This window comes from Pyrgilauda ruficollis, unplaced genomic scaffold, assembly GCF_017590135.1.
Source record: "Pyrgilauda ruficollis isolate IOZ18807 unplaced genomic scaffold, ASM1759013v1 scaffold8, whole genome shotgun sequence".
NCBI lineage: Eukaryota > Metazoa > Chordata > Aves > Passeriformes > Passeridae > Pyrgilauda > Pyrgilauda ruficollis.
In genome coordinates this window covers 5,107,157-5,128,989 of record NW_024529932.1, presented here as the reverse complement: position 1 = coordinate 5,128,989, position 21,833 = coordinate 5,107,157, and the positions used below count along the sequence as shown (strand labels likewise).

General features: G+C 38.0%; 1 protein-coding gene across 7 annotated transcripts in view; it reads left to right on the top strand.

Annotated features, from left to right (window-relative positions):
• The first annotated feature begins 502 nt into the window (after nt 1-502).
• SGCG (sarcoglycan gamma) overlaps nt 503-21,833 on the top strand; it is a 109,578-nt gene continuing 88,247 nt past the window's right edge. For 5 of the 7 annotated variants that reach the window (XM_041487141.1, XM_041487142.1, XM_041487139.1 and 2 more), the window contains exon 1: nt 503-708. The gene's annotated coding sequence lies outside the window, so the exon portion shown is untranslated. The remainder of the gene's footprint in view (nt 709-21,833) is intronic. The other 2 variants (XM_041487136.1, XM_041487140.1) reach the window with 1 other exon arrangement.

The following is a 21,833-nucleotide window of genomic DNA, read 5'->3' as shown; positions in this document are numbered from 1 at the left end:
CCGGCATCTGCCCTCCAGCTCCTTTTGTGCTCTCCACGGCACCTATCCTGCCCCGGCTCCTACCACTCATCCCGAAGCCTCCCTTGCCCGCCCATCCCATGCTGAGGCCGGCCCCAAACTCCATCCCCAGCAGGGAGCGATGAGCGGCGGTGCCAGCCCAGCCTAGTCCAGCCCAGCCCAATCCTGCCCAGCCCAGCCCAGCCGCCGACCCTGGAGCCGTGTCCCTCCGATAAAGCGCAGAGCTTTGGGGTCCGGGCGCCCTCCAGAGGCACCGCCGAGCCCTGCCCTGCCCTGCCCTGCCCGCCGGAGCCGGGGACACCCGGCAGGTGCAGTGAGGCAGGGTGCACTGGGGGCCGGGGGAGCCCGGCTACTTCCCCCGGCCGGGGAGCGCGGCCCGTCCACTGCTGCTCTGCGTCCGCTCGGCGGCCGGGGCGGAGAGAGGGAGGGCACAGCTCGTCTCCCGCCCCCTGCTCGCCTTCTCCTTCTTCTCCTCCTCCTCCTCCTGGCGCCCGCCCTCTGTTCCTCCTTCCCTCCCTGCAGCGCCGGCGAGACCGCGAGAGCGGCGCCCGCCCCGCCAGGGCGAGGGAAGCAGGCGCAGCCCGCGGGCAGGAAGCTGGATGAGGACGTGTGTGCGGGCAAGGCAGCCCCTCGGGCATGAAGGGGACCGCGGGGACGCTGCCCTGCCCTGCAGCCGAGCGGGGACATCAGGTAAGCGCCCCACACGCCTGCCCGGCCCGACCGGAGCCGACACACTTCCAGTGCCGGGAGAGGGCAAGCGTCCCCTGGAAAGTTGTCCTGCCGCCGCCGGCCGAGGGGCGAAGGGCAGGGGAGGCGGGCGGGAGGCAGCCCGCGGTGTAGGGTGGCACATCGGGGTGTTCGGCGGGAGCCGCTGGGAGCTCCGGTCCCCCGGCGCGGTGCCCGGGGCTGTGCCGCCCCGCCGGGCGAGGCGCGCAGCGCTGGGAGTGCGGCCCCGGCGTCCCGCGGCCCCAGCGGCTCGGCACTGGTGTCAGCGGCCGTGCCGCGCCCCGCGGAAAGTTTCCAGCGGGATGAGGGCAGAGAGAAGCGGGAGAGGATCACCGCGGGACGGGAGCGTGGCGAGGGCGAAGCAGCCTGTCTGTGTTGCCGTGGGCAGTGGGCGCCGCAGCTTTCCCCGGGCGGCAGGAGCGGTGCTGCCAGCAGTTCGCTCAACTAGTTTCGTTGTTTTCACTCTGGTTTGTTGCAGAGGAGTAGGATCAAGTATCCCTGCAAGTGTAATGTCGACATCTTTGATGGCTATATCTTACTCTTCTGTGAAATTTACCTACTTGCTTGTGTCAGTTTAGGTATGTTTAGGAAAAACAGACTGCAAAGTCTTACCAGAAAGGGATGCGCAGCAGTACGCCTGAGACTTCAGTAGGTTTGTTATGTTGTATGACGTAACAGTAAATGCAACTGCTGCTCTTTTTGATTCACATTTCGTTGGGGCTTTTTAACTGAACATTTGTGGATTAAGCAGAAACTTTGAGTAAAATGTGTGAATCATCATAACGCTGTTGGAGATCAAATCCCAGTTTAAATGTTTTGCAATTATTTTCTTCCCCCTTTGCTCATAATTCATATAAAGGACAGACTCAAATAGTTTGCTTAGTTCTTCTGAAGTAACTTAAGGAATCAAAAGTGAGCAGAGTTCCACACAGAGATTGTAGATATCTTTGCAGCAAAGCAGAAAAACAACAGTGAACCACTTTAAAGAAAAATAGCTAATCAAAAAAAATCTGTACCTTGGGAAGCCTCTTTTCCTCCCATCCTGAACAAAGATGTGTGCATTGCAAACTGCACTGAGAGTGGAAGGATTCAGGCCATTCCAAATGAGGCAGTTTCCCCTTACAGAGAATGTTCTGCACTAACTTGCTTGGTTAATCAGAGACAGTCTACCTTAACTATCAGCTGCAGTTCTGTTTTACTTACACGTTTTCAAACACCATGGTAATTCCACAATATTTGTTGCAAAATCTAAATGAAAAACTTAAGAGCAATGAGCCTAATTTCATTAGATCAAAGAAGTATGAGTAGCTTTTTGGTTTGGTGGTTTATTTTCTTGGTTTTGAGGGGGGTTTTTTGGTTGGTTGGTTTTTAATAGAACAAATTTGAAACCAGATTTAGGGGAGCATTCAAAAGTAGCCTAGATTTCACAATGTACATCTGTTGGTGCAGGTAATGCCTGGTTGTTGAACATTGTTAAGGCATCATACTTCAGGTAATTTTCAGGTTGGGACTTTTCTTAATAGGCACATGGATATATCTCTTAAGAAGGTCTATCACAGTTAATGACCCAATGCTGCTCTAAGACTTTACATGGGTTCAGGCTTTTATTAATGGACTTTTATATTGCATTAAGCTGAGAGAGGGCTGAGGAAATAGAAGAATAGACATATAAAACTTGAAATGCTTCCCACTTTTCTGCATTTTGTTCACTGGTTTTGTTTTCTGATATTTTATTTTTCATTGTCAGCTTCAAATATAACAACTCTAGGCTTCCATGCAAGCAGCAGGTTTTATTAAACATATGATACAATTTTCTATTGTAAAATGTTCTGTAGTTCTTACTTCCTTGGAAAGATAAGATATGACTAGGGAATTATCATTTTTCTTGACAGCATGACAGTTAAAACTTGGTTTGCATAGGAGTGAGCATGTGTAATATATTAAAAGAAGATGTCATTCTGAACTGTGACAAACTTTTCAACGTGTTTTTTTTTATATGGAGGTGACTATATTGCTTGTAAAATCACTACTGGGATGTAACTAAGATGTAAGGATGAATTGATGTAGTGATGTTGGGTCAAACTTAGGATTTTTTGTATAGTTTTAATATTTAGAAGTCTATGGATTTAGTGCTCAGTTCTGTAACCAGATATTTGAATTAATTTTATTCATATCAGCATCTTAGTTAAATTCACACAGAAGTACTGGTACTTAAGTTATGCAGAGGTAGAATATGGATAGAATATACTGAAGCAAAATGCTTTGTTTGCTAATAAGATACCTGTTCTGATAACATGTCCAAATTGTATATAGGGATTGCTGTCAAAAGCTGAGCTCATGTTAAATGTGGCTGGGTGTCCAACAAATGTTTTTTTACAGAGTGTAAAATCTTAAGCAATGAAAATGGCCAGGTGAAGCAAGGGGAGCATATGAAATGCCATTAAAGTATGGAACCATGGGAAGTTAGGGAAAAAAGGGAGAAATTTAGGGGTTGGGGTTTTATTTGCTGTGATTTTTTGGTTTGGTTGGTTATTTTTTTAATACGAACATTTGCTCTAAAAAAATAGAGTTACCTCTTTTGAAGGTAATGCACACCTTAAAGATTTTGGGTAAAGGTGTACACAAAGAAACAGGTGAGGTACCTGAAAACTGTGGTTGCATATACAGCTTTTTTTCTTACAGTTCTGCTTGCAGACCTTGTACTGCTATATTTAAAGGCAACTCTTGAGCTGTAATAGAAAACTTTTTACTTGGTTGTTAAACTCATCTGGTGTGGTTGGAGTAGATAATACCATTGTAAAACTAGTTAATTGTGTTTAGTGTTTTTACAGAAGCCAGAAACTGATAAAAAGTGGAATACACTGGCTAAAGAAAATTGCATCTTAGTTACAAGTTGAATTCCCAGGCGCTGAAAAGTACATATGATAAACCTGTAAAAAGAAAGGGCTAGATTTAGGGAAAGGATTCCTTGTGGTCACTACAAACAAGTAATATTCCTGCAGAATGAGCTTTCACTTTGCCTGCACATTCTGAGTGTTGGTTTCCTCTCAACTGAAAGACTCCTGATTATTTAATTTTTGCTCTCTTTGTCACCTTTTTTAGACTTCTGGTAGTTAGTATTTTCTGCTGAATTCCTCTAATTTCTTCCTTTATTCCGTAGGTAGAGAATGTTCTGTATGGAAATTACAGCTGTAGCCTTACCAACAAGTAAACTGTAAAGATTAGCTTCAGTTCAAGGTAGCATGTTATCTTTTATGTAAGAATATGGTATTGCTCATCATTTTTACTCATGGTAACTCTAACCAGCAAAATACCAGAGCAGGTACACACTGCGCGTCCTCATCCAGTATTTCCTCACCTGATTATTTTCAGTTAAGCCATTTACAATTCTTTAGTAACATCTTAATTTTCGCCTAGATCATGTTTTCAGTTTAATATCATTATTCTGAGTTTTAGTCCTGTATACCAAGATTTCTAGTCCTGGCTTCTAGATCTCCTTGGCCTAATGTCATGCTTAGATGTAAAAACTATACTCTGTCACTTCTTATTAATAAAGTGATTAATAAGAATCAGGAAATCAGGAAAGACTAGGGGAGCCTTCTCTTAATACGGTAATGTAACCTGTTTCTTAATTAACCAATATAAGGGGTTTCAGTCCATAGGTATTATAAGAGGGTATAAATATGGGTATTATTGTCTTTTAGAAACTACTATGAAGGCCAAAGCAGGAGTAGTATGTATTTGTTTAAGAAAGGTTTTGTTGCAAAGCATCACAGCTTTAAAGGAAAGAAAGTGCCTTTTAATTTAGAAATTCTTTTAAATACAATAGTTTTACTGAGCAACCAAATACCTTTAACTGAATGTCAGGTGAAAATACTCCTGGGCAGTGTCCCTTGCAGTCGTGTCATGTATCCTATTTGTCATTAAAATGCTGTACACAAACCTCATGAAAATTAACAAGGTAACATAAGTTCTTGTTTTTGACAATTATATGTAGTAAATAACTTTAGTTACCAAAAAATGGGGAATAATATGTCAAATTATTGAGCTGCTTGATTAACTGCTATGTTTTAGATAATTTCTAAGGGTCATTCAAGTTTCACATTTATACATATTTATGAAAACATTAGAGGAAAACTAAAATAGTGTTAGGAAAACTGATGTTCTTTTAGAGGCATATGGCATTGAAAACCTTAATAGTCTTTCATGAAATTGCCATAATATAAAATTTGTTGTTATATTTTCCTGTTTTCTACAAATATGTAGAGTCTTAGGTTTAACAGAGTGATTCTGAACATCTAATTATTTTTTTTCCACTTCGCTGAATTGACTCACTGTGATGTTCCAAATTAATATATTTGTCAATATTGCTGTCAAGTCACATTACGTGTATCAACCTCTGAAACTGAAGAATTACTTTTGGAAACTTCAATATATGTGAGTCATACAAAAGTACCTAAATAAATTCCTTGCTTGTGGTTGTGCATTAAGCATTCTATACTTCTGAGAATGTATTTATTATAAATAATTCTGAAAGCTTCATAATATCATGTCTGTATAAACCTGGAGAGATAACTTCTATTTGTTTTCTAAGAGTAGCACTCTGGAATTTGGATTTTGTGTATTGAACACCCTTGCTGTTATCAAAGATACTGTAAAAACATGTTTTTCTATGTTGCAGAAAGGTAGATTGCTTTTAGAGTTTTGAGAAAAAAGTTCCAATATTCAAGAAATTGCACAATGTACACCGAAAACCCTGTTCATTAATCTAAAAATTACACAATAACATATATATATTGATTCTAAACCAGCAATTTATTTTATTTCAGAAACAAGGAATTTTTGTCCATAACTATCTATCACTTTCCACAAATTGTTTATTTGCTAATGAGGAATTGTAAGCTAATGTGCAACATTATTTGAGAAAAATCATAAAATGATACTGGTTCCCTGACTTGATTTTCTTGGACACAGCACTTTCTCAAGCTGTGAAGATTTTTGCTCAGAAATTTGAAAACAGGAATATTTTTTACATATAGAGGTGCATATGCACATAAATAAAAAAGGAGTCAGACGACTTCTGGTGCTGACGTCAAAACTTGGAAGCACTTAAACAACCAAGGAAGGAGAAACAAAATGGAACGATCTGGCTAATTAAATAAATCTCACTGGAATCTCTCCATCCATTCTCAAAAACAAACTTCCCCAGGTAATTTGAGAACAAAAAATTGTAACCTGTCTTAAAAGGACTGCAATAGCAGCCATTGTGGAAGTCCAGAGACATCCTGCCTCCTCCTTGTTAGCAAAACCGACACTGGGTTCTGAAGCCTTCTATTATTTAGAAAGAAGGTTCAGTTTTCAGTAAACCATTTACTGTGTCTTGGCAATGGTCAAAGTTACTTTTATGTCTGAAGAGCAAGGTCAAATTACTTCTCTCAGGACATTTCGTTGTTGGATGAGCTGTGTTCTTCATGGATCTAGAAGGAAGTCAAGAGGTCTTCTCAGGATCTTTTAAGGAATGTGATGAGCTACCAAGCCTTTAGGCAATGGGATCTTCTTCTTACTTTAGTTCACTCGCTGGCTAATGCAAGATCCTCCAGAAGTCATTGCATTGTAGAATGGCTTGGGTTGGAAGGGACCTTAAAGATCATCCAGTTCCAAACCCCCTGTCGTGTGGAGGAACGCCTCTTACTACACCAGACTGTAAAAAGCCCCGTCCAAGTGGGCGCTGGAATACTTCTCTATTATTGGAGGTAATCATATACAGGAATCTCTATTATTGGAGGTAATCATACTCTTAGGTAGGGATTGGGATCTGCGAAGAGGAATGTGTAGATATATGCAGGAATCTTGAGTTCCAGCAACTAATGCGGAAATGGCTGTGACTGTGCTGCCAATATAATTATTAGATGCAGCAAGCACAGTGCTGTGGAAAGATGTGTGCACTCTACTTATTGTTACTAACATAGTTTTAGTGAGTGACACTAGAACAGAGCCTTCTATTGTAGTCTAATTAAATCATCTTGTCAATTATGGTGGTTTAATTCCAGAATGTTTAATAATTTCTTCTTGTTCAGTCTGTATAGAGAAAGTTGCAGTATGGCCTGAATCACTTACTACACCTTTGAACTTAAGCCATGTTAAGTTGTGATATTACTTGGTCTAAATACCACTTTAAAAGGAAAAAAAAAAAATAGTTGTGCTTTGGGGGAAAAGTACACTCACTCAGCATGGTTTTTTCAAGGGCAGAATTACCATGAAATTTCAGTCAAGTTTTGCAACAATTGACCCAAGGTATCACTAAGGACTTTCTCTGTTCCAAAAGATTATTTTGGGTTAAGCATTGCAGACGTGCTGCAGTTCTTGATGCACCTGAACATAGCTTTGAAAGCTACAGCAATATTACAGTGTTGCACAGGTCTTTATTGATTCTACTGCAAGGGAATACATTAAGAAATTGCAAATGCAACTAAAAATCCTGCATTTTAAGGAATACAGTTGGTTTCATGTTACATTTGAGCATTCCATATTTAGGATACTCTAGACTTTGAGGAGACTGAGGCTTTGAATTCCAACTTCTCAGTGGAGAGGCAAAGTCAACTTTACTTAGGTCAGCAAAGAAAATTTGTGCCTGTCCTCCAATCAAATTAACAGAGCTTCAGGAAAAGTGTATGCGTTTATGGGAAAAGGTATTTTTTATCTTCTTTAATAATACCCTTTTGTTAGCATATGCTGTCTTCTTAACAGCACACATTTGACTGGTGGCTTAGAGCAATATAGCAGTCTCATCAGGCCTGGCTTTTTAGGGGAAGTCATTATGCTACTTCTGAAGTGTCTGCAGTAACCCATCAACATGGGTTATTGGGTTCTTAATACTGTATAATTAGGATATATGCATGATTCTTCTCTTTGTCCAGCTTGTACCTTGCCTTCCTAATCCCTATTTAGAGATTTGCCAAGAACAGGAATTGCTTGTATTCTTTTAAACACTAGTGTTTGAGAAATAAAGGAAGTAAGGAAGATTGTAAGGAATTTTTCACTGTCATTGCTTTCTTATTCCCGTAAGTGAAGGTTAATATTAAATCTGAGACAAAGGAAATATCTGTGCTAAAAGGAAGCATCCCTCCCTTTTTAAGTATGGTGCTGTGTGTCTCATATCTACTAGTTAAACCTAATGATTGCCAAACTGTTCTCAGTTTTGGGAGTGTTTTGTGGTAATCTCTCTAAGACACATTTTAAGATTTTTTTTCTTGGGACTTTTACTGTCATAGAATGTCTTATACACTACACATACTGAATTTCTTGGAATATTTTGAAATTATTTGTTAATTATGGCAGTTTTTGTCAGGAGCTGTATTCAGATATTTTTGTGGGGTTTTTTGGTTGGGTTTTTGTTTTTGGGATTTTTTTTTGGTGTTTAAATGGTAGGTTAACTTGCAGCCAGTTGAATCAGTAACCCAAACTAAGCATCCATTGTTACTGTTTGCTCAGCTGAGTCCAAAAATATGCTAATAACAAAAACATTTAGTCCTCCATTCCAAAAAAAAATGCAAGTGTGCCTAAGCATGCCAGTGAATTCTTGTCTCATGTTGCTTGTATAGTTGGCACCTATGTCTGCATATATGTCTTTGAGCATGCCAGATGATGAATGCAACACTGATTGAAGACATTACACTGGCAGATAATAAATTTTGGACATTCATGCTGATTCATGTATTTTCTTTAGTCCTATCATCAAGCTTGTGAGCAAGTGCAGAAAATTTGCCATTTTCCCAGCAGATATTTGCTGCATCCACTCTTGGCTGACAGGTTTACTTCAAGGTCCGTGCCTATCCAGAAAATATCATGCAAATATTCAAGAGTTGAGGCCTGTAAAATCTGCTTCTCATCTATGTATCATTAGGGTTTATTGATTGTACTGTCATTTTCAAGTATAATCTCTGATCAGGGTCAGTCTCTTTCCCATGACTACTGCAGCTGTCAGCCCACTGTGTAAATGATGAGCATGGACTCAAGGAGTGTTTTTGCAGAGTGTGCAGAAAATCATAATTAACAGCAGAAGTGGCTAGACTAAAATAATTGTTATGGCTGAATGTAAAATCCTGTTTTTATTTTAATTGCAGCTCCATAAGGTTTTGGAAAACTTAGTTGAGCTACACTTCTACACTTTTGGTTGAATTCACTACATGCTTGCCTTACAGCTATGTCTACAATTCACTTATTTTTCTAGGCAATTTTTTTCTTATTCATGTGGCAAAATACTCTTAAGAAGTTAGTATAGATTTACTAGTTAGCACAAGATTACTTTTTGGCACTTGAATTTGTCTTGGCAGGTTGAACTACTGTGTGATTTTTCCATCTCTTACTAATGAGTTGTGGCAGTATTCTGGAAATACGATGCCTTCATGAAAATAGTAAGTTAACTAAAACCATCAGCAATCATACTTTTTCTACTTTGTTGGGAATTGTGAAAAAGAAGAAAATGCATACCTGACAATAGGTAGCTTGAGTAAAGTTGGTTGTAGTAACAAACTGTCTCTGCAATCAGCTGCAACAGACATCGCCTGGAAGTAGCCCAATGCTGATAGAAATCTCCTGATAGCTGACTTTGGAAAAGTCTGGAAAATTAATTTCTTCTTTCTGTTCATCCTTTTGAATAGCTTATTGTTGCAGACATTACTCTAAAGGAGATGCTGGCATGTCTTTTCTTCTTGTTCGTTTTAGATGTAAACTCATTTGGTATCAAGTACATGAATTACACTTTTTCATAATCTAGGTCTTTGATGGGAACAAAAAGAAATCATGAGATAAAATTGTCATGCTCCAGGCCTTTGTCACAAGAAACCAGTTGCTCCTGCATTAGGAACAGGGACAACTGGTGCTATCTTCAACTGCCACAATAGACTGTGGAAACAGGGTGATTTGAATGGAAAGAAAATATTTTCTCTTCTTTTTTTCCCCCTGTAAAACAGCCTTGCGCTAGATCATTATTCTTTAGGATCAGTTGACAGGAACAAATGAGAAGGTTTAACTGAAATTATATGCCAATGATAGCATTAAAACAAACGTGAAGATTTCTGAAAGGTACTCAAAGCAATTTCATTTATCTACTTATAATGGGTATTAAAATCATAACAATTTTGTGGTAACAGTTCTGGGAAATGGTACACTCTTACACTATGTGAAGTAAGTCTCCTGCAACATGGAAGGAGGTCTTTATATCACAGAAGAGAATCACAAAATTGTTTGAGTTGGAAGGGACTTTAAAGATCATCCAGTTCCAGCCCCCTGCCCCAGGCAGGGACACCTTCCACTGCACAGTGCTTCTCAAAGCCCCATCCAGCCTGGCTTTGGACAACAGTACATCCCAAAAAGAGTTAGATCATACAGTAGTCAGTTGGAGATGATCATATTGGTAGTTAGGGATTGCTGTCTGCATAGGGGAATGTGAAGATCTATGCAGGAGTCTGAGTTCCAGTAACTAATGTGGCGATGGCTGTGACTGTGCTGCCAATATGATTGTTAGATGCAGCAAGCACAGTGCTGTGGGAGGATGTGTGCACTCTCTTTACTTTTTGTTACTGAAAGTTTTAGTGAGTGACACCAGGGCACTAATACACATGACTTTATTTGAAGAGAAATCTTCAAAGAGTTTATGAAATCACAAGAACTGATTAAACAACTGGTACAAAAGTCTCTATTTCTAAGCATATGTATTTGCCAATATACTTCAAACTTCCATCTGATATGTTCGCTATTCTGATAATTTATATTCAAGAACTTCCTTGGGCTGAGAAATGCATGCATTGTTGTGAAAAGTTTAGTAAACTAGAGGTTCTAAAACTAGAATTTGAGTTGTTAGTACAGCAGCTAAAAATGGAAAAGTTGAACTTTCTTTTTTCCTGTATTGTTTAGTATTTCATTATAAGTAATGTTTAAAAATAATCTATGAGGATCAAATGTTTAATTGAGTTATTATGGTTCTGTATGAAAATTGCATTTATGATAATTAAGAACATTACAAAGTTCTCAAATGCTAAACACGCAGAAAATGTTGGAATACTTTTGTGTCCAGGGAATAGCAGAATTCCATTTCCTGTAGGTAGACACAAGTGAGTTTACAGCTACCAACTTAACAAAATAATAACTTTTGTTTCACAGTAGTTGAGTCTTACAATATGCACTGTTCATTTGAGAAATTAAGTAACTTTAGTGATACTTCAGGTTAATACTTAAGTGCTGACTCTGACATTATAAGCAAGACAGTTTTAATTACCTTGCAGTTCTGAGGTAGCCCTATTGAGTTTTGCTAAGCAGTGTTGAAATTTTAGCGGTTGTTTCTACTTGTTATAAAATCCTGTAAATGAACTAGCTTCTGTTCCAAACTCCTTCAGTTCCTAAGGAACATGGAAAAGTTCTCTAAGCTTACAACAATTGGTAGTAGCAAGTACTTTCCATTCTGTCCATCTGTACTTTCCATCCTATGAAATAGTGGACATCAGGCTATTTTTGGATGGGACACTCCTGTTGTTCTCTGTTCTGTGCTTTGCCACTGCAGATTGTTTTTGTTGTCTCCACCCTTTCTCAGTCCCTTTTATTTTGTTTACTTCTCTGGTCATATTTCTTGGTTTCTTTTTTGCATGTCATTCCTAAGTCTTCATGTCTCTTACCTGCTATAAAGCCATCTTATCACTTCTCTTTAGTATAGATGACTCTTCTTTTCTTCCTGAGCATAAACCAGCTGAATTTTGGAAGTCCAGTGAAAAACTGTCTGGTCTCATTGCATAGCAAAACTCCATAGTGAGCTCCAGGAACTGGAAGGAAAAAGAAAAGAGGAAGTTTTGATTAACCTAGTGAAAGATTTGTCTATAAGCAGTTCCAGGAGATCATGACAGATTAGTTTTAAGTAAAATATGGGGGAAACATTACTGATAAGAGTTTTCTTGAGCTTGAGCTTCAGCTACCTGAGGAGTCATTAGTGTTGTTAGTGTACATTGTCTTTCTCATCACATTTGTCAGAAGAAACCATGAGGTTTGTTTTAATGAGTTTGATAGTTCTAATTTTCATGTAAGTGTTCTCCATCGTCATTATTGAATGATTCTCTGTCCCACTAAGAGATCTTTGGACTTTTACCATTAAAGAAGTGTCTGAACAGACAAAGAGAGCATTTTACTCACTTGTGCTTCTTCACAGAGTTGAACAAATATAATTAAAGCTATGGTACTGGTGACTTACTGTTCTTGAATAGCTCAGTTTTGTCTCTGGAAGTAACAACATCATTTTATGCCATTAGGAGTGCCTCAGGATATTTGCCTTACATTTTAATAACAAATATAATACATATTTTATGTAACTGGAGTAATGTGTTAGTGAGAAGTGGTACTCCATTTATTTGTCTAATTTTATAATAAAATCATAATGTTCTAACTTCTGTAAATAACAGACTAAATAGGGCCCAGCTTTCTAAGTGAATAAATCTCATAGCTTATTTAGTGACAGGCATCACATCCCATGCCAGGTAACCTTTTGTTCAGTGGCAGAAGGTATAGCCTCACTTAGAGGTGTCAGACTATACTGCAATCATGTAAGAATCCAATTACCTTTTTTTAACTATTCCTGCTTTCTTATTTTTTTATGACCAGCCATGCTAAAATTTTAATGAGAATTCTCTAGCTTACCTCAGCAGATAGATGGCAGAATGAACATTTTTATAACTGGAATAAAAGCTGTTACAGGTTATCACAAGGCCTTCCTATTGTCTTGTTTCCCTTTTGTAAGATAAGTAAACATTACCTCAGAAGAAACTTCAAGGAACACCCCTAATTTTCTTATGTGTATACATAAAAAATCTGTACACATACACTTTTTCAGAATTACATTTGCATATTTACTTCTCAGCTAGACTTACTGTTACGTTCTGATTATGTAATGTTTCCTGGCCACACAAATCCCTTTTTCACATTTTCATTAAGGTCTGAGTTCATAGTAACATTGAGGTCATCATGTTTTTGTAACACAACCATGGGAGCACCTTATCAAAATTCCTTGTTGCTAAAGCAGCTTGACCTTGCATTTAATTTACTAATCAAAAGCAATTCTAGCAGGCAGTTCAAACAAAAAAAGCATATCTTTGTTTTCCTTTGTAAGTAACAAACAAGGTCACAATAACTGGACAAGGGGATAGCATTTACCAAACTGATTGGGCCTAAATTTCCCCCTTACATTGCTGAAAATCTTAAAAGTAATTTTTTAAAATTCTGTTTTCCCCAAGCTGGAAATATTAGGCTTACTGTATATTCACTGTAGACTTTCTGTGTGCTACTCCAAGTAGTTTGGAGTGAGCTGCTGCTCTCAAAAACAAACGATTAGCCCTACTCCTGAATTCTTCCTAAAGTTGTTTGTGGGCCAGTAGGGAAAGGCTGTGGATCATCCTGTTATGGCTGTCCAGTGCCAGTCAATATTTTTTTCTGAAGATTTATGGATTCTGCTTTAGCATGAGATTGCATTTGCCACTGTGACAAGAAGTGGGCTGTTTGGTTCTTTGGAAATCAGCTCACTTGAAATGTGCCACCATCAGAAGGGCTTTTCCAGTATAGTCCTTGTTCTTTGGTTTTTGTCCCAAGGGTCCTGAAAAATAAGGTACCATTAGTGGATTGGCCTACTATTGCTGTTAAAGTTAGTTAATCCAATAGCCTGGCACTGAAAATTCTCTGTAAAAGGGTGTAGTTGAGAGAAGGCTAAATCTAAAGTGAATTGTTGTCATGTGTTGCTAATGCACTCGACAAGAAATTGTAAAAGTAGATATGTAACACATGTTGCGTAGGCAGAAAGACAAATTTTGTTTTGGAGTTCATTGAAAGTCAATCTTACTACAAATCCTATGGATTTGTAAGTATTGGATGTTTGGAATATTGCTATTCTTAAAATGTATCCCACCTCTTTAAAGTACAATGAGTACAGGATACATACATAGGTAATAATGGAGATCATAAATATTAGCAGATGTCAAGCACAGGTTAAATGCTAAATCCGAAGAGGGGAATTTGTGATCTTTGCAAATACCTCACGCACCCAAGCTGTCATCCTGAAAAATTATAGGTCACAACCAAATGAATGTAAGTTTCTTCATACTGATGTATTTTGACAGATTGTGTTCATGATTTTATGTTAAGAATTTACATTGTATATGTGGGCTGTGTTTCTTAAAGTTCTTGAAAGATTTAAAGAGAATTGCAATTTACCTGCTGCACACTGAGTAAAAACAAGCTAAATATAGTCTAATTCTTCTTAGATTATAAAAAAGGAAATACTGTTTGTAACATTGAGTTTTTTGTATACAAACTTATAAAATGCACAAGACCAAATATAGTCTCATAAAGAGGGCTTACTTTTTCACAACAACTAGCAAGGGTACTTCTTATTGGGAATATTTTGGGAGGCATTTGCATATAATAATGCAATATGACCTACTATGCAGTAGGTCTTTAAAATAATTTATGATTTGGTGTATAGTGCACATACAGTTAATGTAAAATAGTGTAGTGGCTATAAATTTTACAAGTCCAAAAGTCTGTCTCTGGAGCAGAAGCAAAGGAGTTGTTTTACACAGGAGAGTCCTGAATTTTATTTAATGTAACTTGGAAAAAGCTATAGATGACCTGGCCACATTTTTGATTATACACTAAAAAGGGACAGGGAAGTGGGAAACCAAATTAAGAAAGTTACTAGCTATGGAAGCATACTACTTCACCTTACAAGAGAATGCCTTAACAGCCAGACTGTAGATTAATATTAGATAGGTTTGCTAGTCTCAAGCCAGTCTGTTTCATGCTGGATCATTGTGAAGCAAAGAATAATAGATTTAGATGTAAGAGAGAATAATAACAGGGGACATTGTAGTATAATCAGAAAAATACTTCAGAGAGAAATGTGTCCACTGACTACATCTGTTCCCTGAGATGATTAGTGGCTCATGTCTGTTCTTCCCAAGCCTGAGACTCTTCAGAAAGATAGTTGCATCCCTGCTGCATATAAGCAGGAGTGTAGAGGGTGTAAGCAGCTACTTCAGAAGACTTGGGATTTTCACAGTATAGGCTTCCTTGTTCTTGGGCTGCTTTATCTCTTGAATGTGTTGTGCTATTTATACAAGCCACTGGTTTATGGTAATTGCCTAGATGTGATGTTGCTGTAACTTCACCATTGGTGAAGCTATGATCCCAGAGTGCTTATGTAGGTTATTCTGGTTTATGGCATACAACTTCATGAGCTAATGTAATTAGCTCATGAAATAATGTAATTTGGCATCTGTGATCCTATTATACTATGAAGTTTGGAAGAAACTGCTGTCTTGTGAAGGATGATTTTTTGTGTGTTTGCTTTCATCAAGTGTTAGTCCTCACTATACAGAATGTTGGTTGAGAAAATTGAACTCAGTTGTCCTATTGAGCCGAGATCAGGACTGGGTCTCAAATTTTGCTGTCTAGAGCCTGGGATATCTGACATCTTGTCTTTGTTTTCTGGGCACTTGTCCTTATTGAGTAGGAGAATGATACTTTTCTTTAAAGTGAGCCAATACCCAGCTCATACCTGAGGAATTACTTCAGCCTAAGTGAGTAAAATCCGAGTCTTTTCATGGTCAATTGTAGAAAATATAACTGTAAATCATCCATATTGAGAACAACCAGGTTAATAGGGGATATGTTCAAGGGGAGTTGGCATTTGTCTTGGGGTGGTTGATGGGACTGTTTATGTGGCTGTGTCTACATAATGTTTATAACTGGCAATTGCCTCACATGAGTGTTTACAGAGGTTTGTGGATAACCAGGGAAGATTTGTGGATTCCTTGACTTGTTCTAACAGCTAAATGTACATTGTGTAGGTCAGACTTGTTCTAATGATGTGTATAGCATTCTTAACCTCTCCCAAGATGCCATCTGTATCAATCTCAGAGTATTAGTCTGCATTGTGATGGTGCCACTCGAGCCCTGCTCCCCTCTGCAAGTGACAACTATCTTTGATAACGGAAGCCAGTACAGGGACAGCAGCTCAGTCTTGAGCTCTTGCAAGTAGAAATTAATTATGCCTTTGCTCCCCTTAACATAAAAAAGAAGAGTTGAGAGGTGTTTGAGGTGCTGGTCTCTCCAGTGCTGTATTTATGATAAATTTTGGAAATACCTCAGCTCCATCTTGCCCAAAAGTCTGTCTTTGGCAGTAGCTCACAATAAATGCCTAGGAAAGAATGTAAGGGCAGGAAACATCATCTTTTAGTGATATTTCCCAAAATATTCTCCTACTTTCTTTGATTATTTCCAGATTTATCAGAGCCTGTTGTCATGCCTTTGTATATGAGTTTTAGACAGATTCCCAGGGATGTGTCTACCTTACCTTTTCAATCTGGTGAAGTTCTTAGTATGTGGGCTGTCTAGAGGTGTCATTGCATTTGATCTTTTTACTCTTTGCCCTGAAATAATTCTGTACTGTGACATGTTTGCAGTAGTTTTGTATTCTAAGAAGTCCCTATGAAAACAGGAAAGAAAGTCATGCCCAGTCTTTTTCTCCCTCCTTGCTCTGGACCTGGAGTTCAGTTAAAGAATCCTTCTTAGGCCCAGTAAATTTCCTACCATCCCCTGGAAGTCAAACTGTAATTCAGTCTGAAGTCATTGGCCAAGTGTCTTCCCGTTAGATGGACTAGCATATGGACATTGGACACTGGCCAGCCATTGTCTGAAATGTGATCAGAGTCAGTGGAGCCAATAATATCAAATATTTTGGTAGCTGGACTCTCTTTTCCAGGCTTGACATCTTGAAGCACACATAGTGAAAGAAAAATGCCGCAGTTTTCCTTGTGGATATTTAGGCTGGAGTCATTCCATCTCAGATCACACATGTAAATAAGATAACCTGAATACCAGATGGTGGTAAATGACAATCTATATTCCTGATAGTGATGGCAGGAGCCATATTTTGGTGGTTACGAGGAGAGGGTTTGGGATTGGATTTTTGTTTTCATTAGGGTTTTTTGTTGTTTTGTTTTTTTTCTGAAACTCTGCATGTGAAGGAGGAAAAGAGACAGAAAGAACTGATTTCTGTCTTCTGCCTAAGAGGTACTGGTCTGACAGCTGTATGTACTTTTGTAGTTTACCTTGAGTAAATCAAAAAGTTGTGTTGCTGTAGATGGTGGAACTAGAAGGTAACTAAAAGAAAGAAATGGAAAGAGCTCCTCTATATGCATGTATTCCTTAGTCTTTTCTTTACCTCTCCTAAAGAAGATGTGGGTTTAGAAGGAATTGAGAATACAATGAAAATCACTGCCCCCTTTTTTCCCCACCTTTTTTTATTGTGCCTAGATCACTATGCATAGGTTGCCAAAACAGATTTCAGAATTCCTTGCACTGGTTCATTAAATTGGTAAATTAACCTTACCTGATTTAAGTAGAATGTTTCTTTACATTATAATTCAAATTACATGGTTTTTTAATTTATGAAACTTTGTTTGTTATGACAGCCGTTTCTGCCTTTCTGTAAGATGCAAGCTGCTTTTTCTTAAAAACTTTTCTCTTTGTAATTTAGTGTTCATCTATCCCATGTAAACCTGAACATTTAAGCTGTTAATGTGCTCTTATTTGACTTAAAAATATCTGACTAGTTTCTAACACTTTAAAAGTAATCTTTCTATCAAAAATTGACAGTTTTCAACCTTCATTTTAATACTGCTACCCCTTTGATAGTTGTACTTTGATTTTCAGGAAATTGAATCCTAATAAAAGCTTCTTTCCATTCTGTCAGTCTTCAGCATTGTCGCTTGTAATTTTGGTTTTTTGATGCATCTGAAAGCTTTAGATGCAGCTTTGTGACGTTGATTTTGTTGTTCTTGTATCCTGAGAAGTTAAAAAAATTAGATGAATTTTTAAGCTTCTGAAGTATGTGTCATGAAGGCAAAGCAGCTATGAAAAGAACCAGGTAAAGCAAATTACTTTGACTTGGGATGGAGCTAGATATTTTTGCTTTCAAATTTTAGGTCAGCCTTTTGAGCAATTCCAGTTTTAAATTCCATTCTAGCTGTATGACATCATGTGTCCCTGCACATGGGGAATAACATCAGTAAAAATTCTCTTGTTGATTCCTCAGATTTCCTCAGGAAACTTTCAAGATATTCCCTAACCAGAAATTTAAGAAGCTAAGCAGCTGTGGCACAAGTAGTAGGGTTATGAAAGGATAAACAGATGGCTAAAACTTGAAAAAACAGGGAGTAAAAATGCATGCTAAATTTTTGCAGTGAAGAAACATTGTCTTTGTAGATATGCAACAGTTTATCCTGAGACCTGACCACATAACCCAGATCTTGCACAATGCACATCACATGTATTTTCCATGATAGCACATATCAACAGGGCTGTGTTGGGGTTTAGAGCCATGATGTTTGAAAATAAGTTAGAAATAGGATCAACTGAAAAAGTTCAGAAGAACCTTTTGATTCTGAGTGATGAGACAGTAGAATGGCAAATCCAGGTGATGGAAATGTAAGGTATGCTAGAGTAGACTAGAACAGAATACTTCAGTGAGAAGGGGCCTTCCATCGCTCATCTATTCCAGCTGTCAGGTTGTCCTTTTGAATGACAGAAAATCCCTTAGTATGTTTCCTTCATGCTTTCCTTGCTGTATCAAAATACCATTAAAATTAATCTAGGGAGAGTCACCCCTTGGGTTATTCGTTGGCCTTAAGCTTTTGAAGCTAGCTCTGTATTGTTACGTGCTCAACATAAAAAAGGATGTTTTTTCTTTACTTTTGCATGTGTAAGCCTTACAGAAAGTGTTCCTTACTCTTGATTCTCACAGTGGGAAGTGGGTTCTGTTGTTTCAGTGTAGCAATTTGTCCTCACATATGTGGTGTTGTGTTTGGAAAGAGTTCTGATACCAGCATACAGTACCAGCCCATGACGGGATGTAGATGATCTTTATGGTCTTTCCCAACCCAAACCAACAACCATTGTAGGATTTTACTGGTACTTAGTGACCTCTGTACCTGTGTTCTTTAACATCTCACCAGACATCTTACTGTAAAGCCACTTATCTGGCACAGCACCATTTTCAAAGTCTACGGTTGTGTTTTCAATTCAGCATTGTTTAATTGGAGGCTGGTTAGTACCAACTGTTGTCACAATACTTTTGTGAGCCCATCAAAGAAGTGGGGTAGAAAAGGCAAGTTTTTCTGTGTATTCTCTGCATCTTAAGGAGCTGATCAAAGGTATCAGTAGTACAGAAATGGCAGTGGGTATGTTCTGTTTTGTGCAGTGTTAGTGGGGCAGGGATTAGAGCATTCCTCCCATGGACACAGCAAGGGGAAACTTGGGAATTATCCAAGGAAGGAGCACTACTACTGGTCAGGATAATTTCCCCCCTTGATTTTGAAAGCTACATTCATGAGAAGGGGCTTCAAAATGTAGCTAAGCAAGACTATCAGGATAAAAGGGGGATTGGAGATATAACAGCCCTTTCAGTTGAGAAGCTGTGGGAGGTATTGGATGGCGTTAACAAAACCATCAGAGGCTTTGTTTCTCTTCCTAGCTACGTCTGGTGTTTATGAATGCTGATAGGAGAATTCCCATATGTAATGCTGAATTAGAGTTTCACAGACAGGAGCTTGATGAAAAGAGAGTTTATTTTTGTGTCTTGAATTAAGTCCTGTGGCAAAAAGCTGTACAGTCATCCACTTCAGTGACAGGTGCAGGGTAGATAGTGAATATTTTGCTTTTATGCTGCGCTTTTTCCATTTTTTTTGTAAATTAGTTGAAGCATCTGGAAAGTAAATATGATATGAGGAAATTTTATCTCAAATGGAGTTCAATAGCTATTCATAAAATCAAATTCTAACATGGAAAGTAAAGTATTTATAGACAGTGGAAGACCATTTCTTATTTACAATTTGGGAAATTTCAATGAACTCACTTTTAAAAAAAAAGCTTTTCTAGGAAGTAAAATACCTTTCCAAAAGGACTGTTTGTTTTCTGGTTGCCAAAAAATTAATGTCATATTGTAACTATGTATGGTCCTGCTGTTTCTTTAATTATTCTTAAACTGGGACTTAGATTCTAGCCCCATGCTGAGTGGCTATTAAGACAGTAAGAGAACTCTGGCAGAGAGATTGATGTGGTACACCAGAATGTCATATTTTTTTCCCTCTAAGCTTTTCTGTAGATACCTTCTTTTACTTTATAGGCTGACTGCAGTTTCTTTGCCCAGGCACATTCAGCGTTTTCTCTCTTTGGGCCCTCTTTAAGTCTGTTGGTGTGAGATTCTATGATTGTCTCACAGCCATAGAGTCCTTTTCTGCTTTCACCTTGATTTCGTGTTGCTATAGAGAAAATGGGAAATGCAGCAAATGTTCCATACCTGCTGAATTCTCTGCATTGTTATAGTTTGAATCATTTATGAAAAAATTTAGTTTCTGAAAATGTTTCAAGGCATCTAAATTGTAAAACTTTCTTTTGGAGATTATTCTAGTGTACATTTTCCATGCCTCCATAAACATCCCTCTTTATAAAATCAGTAGCCTCCTTTTAAATATTATTTACTTTATTAGGTGAGATTTTCATGTAGTTAATTCAAAAAAGGCTATTGTTCCTGATCATTAGCCTAGATTAACACAAATGCATCAGGCAGACATTTGTTAATTTCATTCTCAAAATTATACTTTTCATTGTCATTATTAGAGTTATTCTTGATAAGAATACTCAAACTCAGCAGTTCTGTAGAAGTCAGGATTTTCTAATGACTGCAAGCATTGTTCCTTAAATTCTGTCTTTCCTCTTAAGATTGAATCTTTGTTTCACAGTGTCTAAAAAGAAGCAAGATGACAAAAGCATCCATCTTTAAGAAAAGTTACATATATCTCCAAAGGCACATCACTGGGTCTAACTGAGGTGGACTCAGCTCCCGCAAAAAGTTACACTATTCATACTCAGGAAGGTGTTTATTTGTGGAATTATATGTTCTCTCACAAGGATGCTATTTATGGTTCCTTCCTAAAGCAGGTGAAACCAAGAACTGTAATGAATTGCATGGGATTGGCTTAGGAAGCTTTTAGTGCTTGACATTTTTACAGATGCTGCATTGCAATCTACAGAAAATTGGGAAGCATCCTTCAGAGATAGCCAGTTATCAGTATTTCGGCTTCTGCACCAAGCACATTAAATATGTATCTCAAAGTTTGAAATTGTTGGTGATTCTGAGAAAGTCACACGGAACCTTCTCTGTACTGCTAATTATAATTACTCTTTCAACAGGGAAAAAAAAAATTAAAACCCCAAAGCTTATTTATGCTTAGTTACCTTTTGGGAATGCAAAATAAGTATAAGGTCACTTTAGTTCAGAAGTACTTGATGCACTATTAGTTACCATGTGTCCATCTGTTTGTCTTGCTATTTTTTACCTCATCTTGCTAACCAGGGCCTTTGCCCTCTGCTGGATCTGTTCCCTGGGCCTACACAGAACAAGTAGTTGATTTTATGTGGCATTTCCAATAAAAAATTTGAAAAAAAAGTATTTTAAGGTAGTTATACTTTTCACAGAGGAATATAAGTAAGCATGTAAATTTTACTGTTTACTAAGCGCGGAAGTTGGACTATGAATCTCTTTTCTTGTCATATTTAATTTCGTAGTTTCTGAATATGCCATTTAAAAATTTATATAGCCCAAAATATTTTCTGTTATTTATGTTGGGGTTTTTTTTAAATTATAAATGAGTGTATAACACTCATATAAATATTAATTAGATTGATATATTTTCTCCATTTTTTAACCATACAACCATTAACAAATGCAAATTATCTGATTATCTGTACTGCTATGAGAAGAAGATTCTAAGTGGAGCTATTTGACACTGTACAGACCATGTACAAATCATTGTTTCAAATGTTGATTGCTTGAAAAGAAAGCAAGCTATCTAAGGTATAGACTTACTATAAGAATATGTTGCACGTAGAAATAATGGTATAAAACAAAGCCCAGTCTATTCTTTTGCAGTGAAAGACAAGTGAAGACTTCATTTGCAAAGAAGACAAGATCCTTGCAATATATGAGGATATAAAAT